This window comes from Aythya ferina, assembly GCF_964211825.1.
Source record: "Aythya ferina genome assembly, contig: HAP1_SCAFFOLD_86, whole genome shotgun sequence".
NCBI classification, from domain to species: domain Eukaryota; kingdom Metazoa; phylum Chordata; class Aves; order Anseriformes; family Anatidae; genus Aythya; species Aythya ferina.
Window position 1 is genome coordinate 270,127 of NW_028181429.1, and position 7,082 is coordinate 277,208.

At 41.0% G+C, this 7,082-nt stretch overlaps 1 long non-coding RNA gene across 1 annotated transcript; it reads left to right on the top strand.

Annotated features, from left to right (window-relative positions):
* Positions 1 to 1,475: 1,475 nt before the first annotated feature.
* Positions 1,476 to 3,160, top strand: LOC311428501. The gene is made up of 3 exons (XR_014687747.1): positions 1,476 to 1,505; positions 2,726 to 2,856; positions 3,008 to 3,160. It is a non-coding gene; the product is annotated as an uncharacterized lncRNA (long non-coding RNA).
* Positions 3,161 to 7,082: the final 3,922 nt, after the last annotated feature.

A 7,082-nucleotide genomic window follows, 5' to 3' on the forward strand; every position in this document is an offset into this window, starting at 1 on the left:
ATCTTACATGTATTTAATGTACCGCTGCCATTTGGATTATTTGGGGAGGGAAAAGAAAGTCTATAGGAAAATTACTTGGAACATCTGTGTGTCTATTCAGCACCTCATTTATAAACTTGTTTTCTGAACTCTTGTTCTAGGAGTGCTTTCTGCGAACCAACATCATGCCAGCCCCGTCTGCTAATAGCAGGAAAAGAAGGGTATGGCCAGGTTTCTTACGTGGCACCCGTGGTGTTGCACGCTTTGGAGAAGTTTTCTGTTCACACCCTGGACCTTTCTGTTCTGCTTACAAACGTTGCACCGCCAGAAGAAATCTGCGGACAGGTACCTTTTTTCTTTTTCTTCTCATCGGATTCACTGACTGTATGTAAAGGATCAATCGAGTTGCAAGTAAGGTGAGCAAAATTCATTGGTAATGGAGGTGGCCTTGTTTTAATGTGCTGGGATGTTTGCTTCTGTCTGAAAATCCCCTTTTCATTTAGACAGCACCACAAACAATCTGGATGTTGTACATGTCGACATTTTCCATACCCAATTTTACAGTGAGGCTGTTGCTAGCAGCTCAGGAAGCTGGGCGGTGTTGCTAATAAACATCTCTTTGTGGAAAGAAATGCTGCTCATTTCACTGGGATCCAGAAAGTAGTTCTCATTGCCTCCTAGGACTGTGTGCTCCCAGTAGATGGCTCTGTATCAGACTGCATGTCGGCTACTTTTTGTAGCCTTCTTCTAGATTATATTAGTAAGGCAACCAAGGTTTGGGGCTTCTGTTTATTTTGTTTTCGCACGGACATGCACAACTTGTGCTGTTGCAGTATGTGCACTAAAAGCATTAACATTCAGAAAACACTTCATTTGCACGGTGATGTGGTTTTAACTAGAAAAAATGACCAGATTTGGTGTTTTTACTTTTAGGCAGGAAATCCATTTTCTTGTTTGGCATCACTACCTTAAAATATTTTTACCTTTAGTGGAAACGTTTGAGAGTCATACAAGTAAGGACAGACATGTTACACGACTGAATACTGATGTGTCCCTTAAGAGGGACATTTCCTTTCTTTGTTATGCGATGATTGTGGCTGTGGCCATATAGCTACGGTTTCTAGCCACTGCCTGAATATATCCTTCCCATCTTCTGACTAGAGTTCTCCGAATACTGATAATCTGAAAGGGTGCACAGAGAAATTCCTTATGTGAAAGGATGCTTGCCACTCTGTTCACGTAGTTTCATTTCATGGGGCAGTCAGATGGCTATGTAGCTATGTATTAAGAGGTTCTTGTACGTGTTTTAGTTTTCTTACGCAAGCTTTCCATTTCACTAGCTGATCCGAAATGCTCAGAAGACAGCACCAAGCACAATTTATGTCCCAGATATCCATTTATGGTGGGACAACGCTGGACCTGCCTTGAAACTTACTGTTCTAACTCTACTACTTAACATTCCAGCACTTTTGCCAGTTTTGCTGCTTGCTCCGTCTGATGTACGTCACTCAGATCTCCCAGAAGAGGTATTTGTCAATACTTTCCTTACTATTTCTTCAGTGTCTTGTAATTTATGAATGCTTTCAACATCAAACTGGTGTGCTTTCTTAAATGCATACTGTTTTACTCAGACACCCTAACAAATCACTTAAAATTTGCTTAGAGAAAAAGAATACTGTGAAAGCATCTGCTTAAGGTTTTTCCTGAGTCAAGCAAGTGACTTTCACCCCCTTCTCACACATGCAAATAATAAATTAATACAATAATTCTGGTGGCTACAAAGTGGTTCAGTCAAGAATATGAAGTGCTTGAAATGACAAGAGGATGTTTTTACTGAAGAGATTTCTTCTGACAGTCTGCCATTCCATGCTATGTTGGGTAAACTGCTAATAATGCAATTTAGTAGAGAATTGAAACACTTTGATTAAAAAAAAATAAGTAAATCAGTTTCTTTCTTCATATAGGCCAAAGCTTTCCAAGCTGGAAAGCTGAGTTCCAATTTCTGCTAAAGTAACTTTGGAATTGAATTCTAGTTGTAATCCTAAATAAACTGTAGTAAAAGTACGTGCAGAACTTCATTGACTTCTGAGAGTTTACATTAAGGGAAGGTGCCCAAAACAGGACCACGCTGTTGTCATTCTGATGATTTGGTCTCAGTCACTGGGGGAAGAGAACGGGTCTTACCTAGACGTGTTTATTATCAACTGCTTTGAAAGTGCTTGAGTTCCCACAGAAGTTTTTGTACAGGCTGTAAATTCCTTCTAAAATAAGTAGTGAAATTCCTCACCTACCTTTTAATACTAGAACTTGAAAATGGAGGAAGACGTAGAGGTACTAGCTACTTCAGACACCTTTTGGGAGAGAAATAAAAACTCAGCAAAAAGCCCTCACTTGTCTGCTGAAGCCTGTCTCTTCCCTCGATAGCCATAAAGGTTCTAAGTAAAGGCTGCAGCAAGGCAAGTAAATACAAAGGAAGCGCTGTTGGATGTGGTGAAAGCCATTACTTTACCAGTGTAGCGTACAATCCCTTCAGCGAGCTTTAATTCTACAGGTGATTCTTAAAGGTGATATTTGAATTTGCCGTGCCAACCTGTGAAAATGTAGCCTTTTAAGGCCAGGAAGATAACTTTTTTCAGTTTGTGTTCTTCAGGTTATTATTAATTTGAAAAGGTACTCGTCTTTTTGGAATAGAAGATGAGTTTTTTGTGGCCTTAAATCTGAAATGTCTCTCCTCCTTCTGCTTTAGATCCAAAAATTATTTAATACGGAATTTGGAGAAGTGTGCAATATTGAGTTGCCTGGTAGGGCAGAGAGAGCAGCCTTTTTCTGAGGACCTAATTCTAAATGAAGTGGCTAAGCCTCCTGTAAACAAAAGAGGTGAGGAGGATATGAGAAGTACATCTAAAACTTTCCTATCAAAGTTACTAGCTCTTTGGGCTTTGCTTTGGTGGTCATTTTCTGTCAGTAATTTGTCATATGCTTGTATTTGAGTACTGTAAATTGGCCAATTTTTCCTGATGAATTGAAGTTGATTGGACATTGGAAGTCGTGCCTGTAGCACCACCAGCTGAGCCTCAGAAGCCACAAGAGTGATCCCCACAAAAGTAGGGATGCTGGAGGAGGAAGAGGAGGATACCTTGCGTGACCTTAGAATTTTCTTGAGGGACGTTACTCACAGACTTGCCACTGACAGACGTTTCAGGGAATTTGCAAAGCCCGTTGACCCACAGAAGGTAAAGTAGTGCTGATCCGTGTGTGTCTGTAACTTCTCAGTGTTTGTACTTCTCAGCGTTTTGGGGAAGGTTCAACTTTGTTTTTAGGGCTGCACTGTTAGGATTTTGCAAGAAGCAGAGGCAGTGCTTTTACTTCTGCTGACTCTCAAATGTCTCTTATGGGATTATTTGCTGAAAGCCCTGGTTTCATTCTAAAAAGCCAGTCCAAATGCCAACACAGTTTGCTCGTGAAAAGGCTTTGATATGTAGGCATGTCACAGCACTGAAAAGCACAGAGATCTTTCCTTATAATGACAAACAGTATTTACAGGACTACTTGAATGAAGTCTGAAGCCCTTTCTTGGACTGTCAGTTCCTGTGGGAACAGGAATAGGAGCAGCAGTTTGTAAAAATAAGTTTTGAGATCCTGTTCTCTGTTTCATCTGGAACTCCTCAATAGGAATCAACCATAAGTGCAGTGTGTTTTCTTTTTCCTCCAATTGGCTGCTTAGATGCCTTTTTCTCCTTAATTTATGAGATAAGCCTAAACTAGGGGCGTATATTTCAAAGACAGGTGTAACTTGAATATACCTGGGGATCAGCAAAGTCGTCTTCATGTGGGCCTCCACTGGCTTTTCTTCCCCTTTTCTCCTAGGTTCTTGAGCTGTGAAAAATCTAGACAGATACATATGTCCTCATCTGAACTGGTCATTAGGCTCCTCTTCTGGTCTGAGGGAAGAAATGAGCACCTCAGGGCCCAGTTATCTCATTCTAAAGTAGATGCCTGCAATAGGTACTTCACAGGTGCAATTCATGCACCTTTTCCTCAATGTCGACAACAAAGAGAATGCCGGATGGCTTGCTCAGCTTTCACTGTTGTGATTTTCTGAAGCAAAGTGAAATGAATCTCCCACCCTCAGTGTTTCTTCTCTACCATGCACGTGCTTCTGACCTCCCTACTTCTTGTTGTCCTCTCGTGGCCGCTCTAATGAAAAATGAAAAAGCCCTTCCATTTTTGAGAAGCAAACTGGTTAATTTCAGCATCTTCTGATGCATCGCAAATGTTCAGAGTTTTTAGGAAGTCGTTTATTTAAAGTCTTCAGAATAATTTTGGTAGACAGTGTGCAAGGTTAAGAAAACCTCTGAATGCTTGTATTTGATCTGCAGGTACCTGACTATGCCACAAGGATTAAAGAGCCGATGGATCTTTCAACAGTTCTGACTCAAATTGACTCGCGCCAGTACCTCGCTGCAGGAGACTAGCTGAAGGACATCGATCTAATCTGTAACAATGCCTTAGAGTACTACCCGGATCAAAGATCTACAGGTGAGGATGTGCTTTATAGCCCTAGTTTAAAAAATCTGTCAAACATATAGATGGATAAATGCTGTGTGCGGACAATAGACTTCGGATGGATTAGATGATTTTGGACGTCCAGACTGTAAATATTTTATCATTTTGCTACTTGGGCATGGAATTGTGATATAAGTGTTCCCACGGAACTAATGCTTTTGTTTTAATTAACTTCGATGTTGTTATGCTGAAAATATTCACTGAGAGAACCTTTTGGAACAAACCTATGAAGAAAGCAATTTTTTTCTGTGATCAAAACAGTTTCATTGGTTGGTAGACAACATTCAGTTAAAGTGTGTAAAATTTCAGATAGTCACAGCGCCTATGTTTTGCAAGACACTGCATATTCAATGGTGAGGAACGAACTGGATACAGAGTTTAGACGACTTTGTGAACAAATTAAAGAATCTCGTGAGAAAAGAGGTACGTGCTTTAACGCTAAGGATTTGAAGACTTGTCTCTGCATTTGTAACTGAAAATGCACGACGAAGATCTTTGGTATCTATTCTTTCTTGCAAGGTCGCACCTCTGCAGCGTGTGCTCCATGCGACAACTCCAAGTTACCACAGCAGAACCCTGCTACTGAAGACGAGAAACCAGATGAAGAGAGTAATGAAAATGAGGAGATGCCAGCGGCACCTGTAGATGCCAGTACACCCATTTCTAATGGCAAGTTGCATTTTATTCAGCTGCTCTTGTCGTTCATACCTTCTCTGTTCTTGAGGCGCAACAGGTGTCTCTGATGCCTGGCTCTTTATGGCAGAGGTAGTTTGTTTTCAAATTGACTTCCAAATGGGAGAGAGAAATCCAGAGGTCATTCATTCAATATAGTGATGAATTAAAGTTCAAAGAAAGTTGGTTCATTTGATGTACTCTTACTGGAACTTCATTTTGTAAACAGAACGACCCCCCACTCAAGGATATGACAGCTTCCCTCCCGTACTAAAAATGATAGTACTCACCCTTGTAGGAGCAGCAATGTGAAGAAGGTCAAGGGCAGTAAGAAGGGTTCGAAGCTTTGATATAACAAGCCTTACACTTTTGTTGACAGAGCTCCTAATAAGCATCTTTAGCAAGGTCTGGAGATGGGAGAAAAACTCAAACTCGATTTTAATTCTAGGATGTATAATGTCAAGCTTGACTGTTCCTCTGAACAGTCAATTGAATTATTTTTTTTTTTAATTTAAATTAATTAGTTTATTTTTTTTAATTTAAATTCATTTGAATATAAAGTTTTTTGTTGTTGTTGTTGTTTTTCACGAAACACTAAGTTTATGTGAAAGGTTTTGCTGCAATATCTTTTTGCCAAGGATATTAAGCTTAAGTTATCCACAAGAAAACGGTGGGGAAAGGGAAGCTTTAGTTTTGAAAGCTTTTTTTTTTTTTTTTTTTTTCTCTCCAAGTTTTTCTTGAGCACAGCAGCGTTTCAGTGTCTGCCTGCCATTAGTTGCCCCACTACCAAGTCAGGAGGGTCAATTAAACTTGCATGAGGCATAATTTCTTTATCTGAATCTACGTGGTTCACATAAATATATTCTTGTTTCCTTCTTTCCCTAGGATTATTCTTCTCCCAGTATTGAATGTTTCAACGGACACCGTTTAAGATCAATGAGCAAAAGCATCCTGCGGTGTTCAGTCTCCAGCTTTGAAGAAAGTATGGCGATACTGAGGGGAAATGTCAAGAGAAGATGCTTTTCAAGGTACTGTATTTCTATATGTTCAATCTCTGTTCGATTTGTAGATTGAAAAGCAAGAGAGAAAGCATGTGCAGTGAGTTGTGGCCTGATAAACCTCCGGCTAAAATCAGCAGAGGCCTATGAGCATGCTGATGGCGTACCAGTACCTTAAAACTAGCATCCCTCTTCTCAGTGAAAGTCTTCCGCTTTTCTAAAAAAAACTGTTTTTTTCCCCAACCCCTTTGAGGTGGTGTTGTGGTTTAACCCGGCCGGCAGCTAAACACCACACAGCCCTTCTGCAACCCTCCCACCTCCCTCTCTGGGATGGGGGAGAGAAACGGGACAGTGAAGCCCGCGAGTTGAGATAAAGGCAGTTTATTAAGACAGGAAAATAATAATAATGATGATGATGATGATGATGATAGTACTGCTACTAGTAATGTGTACAAAACAAGTGATGTACAATGCAGTTGCTCACTACCCGCTGACCAGTGCCCAGCGTACCCCCTAGCAGCCCGGCTGCCCCGCCCTATCCATGGTGCAGCGTGTTGCCATAAGGCATAGAATTCTTTGGCCAGTTGGGGTCGGCCATCCTGAGTCTGTCCCCTCGCAGCTGTTGCTGTGCGCCGATTCTGATCGCCAGTAGGACAGTGAGACACCGAAAGGTCCTTGGCTTGTTGTAAGTACTGCTCTGCAGCAATTGAAACATCGGGGTGGTATCAGCACTCTTCTAAACATCCTTTCACACATCCTCAGCCAAAACATAGCAACCTACCCGCTACTAGGAGGAGAACTAACGCTGTCCTAACTGAAACCAGGACATGTATCTTTTCCACTTGGGTGCTATTGCTCATAATTTTG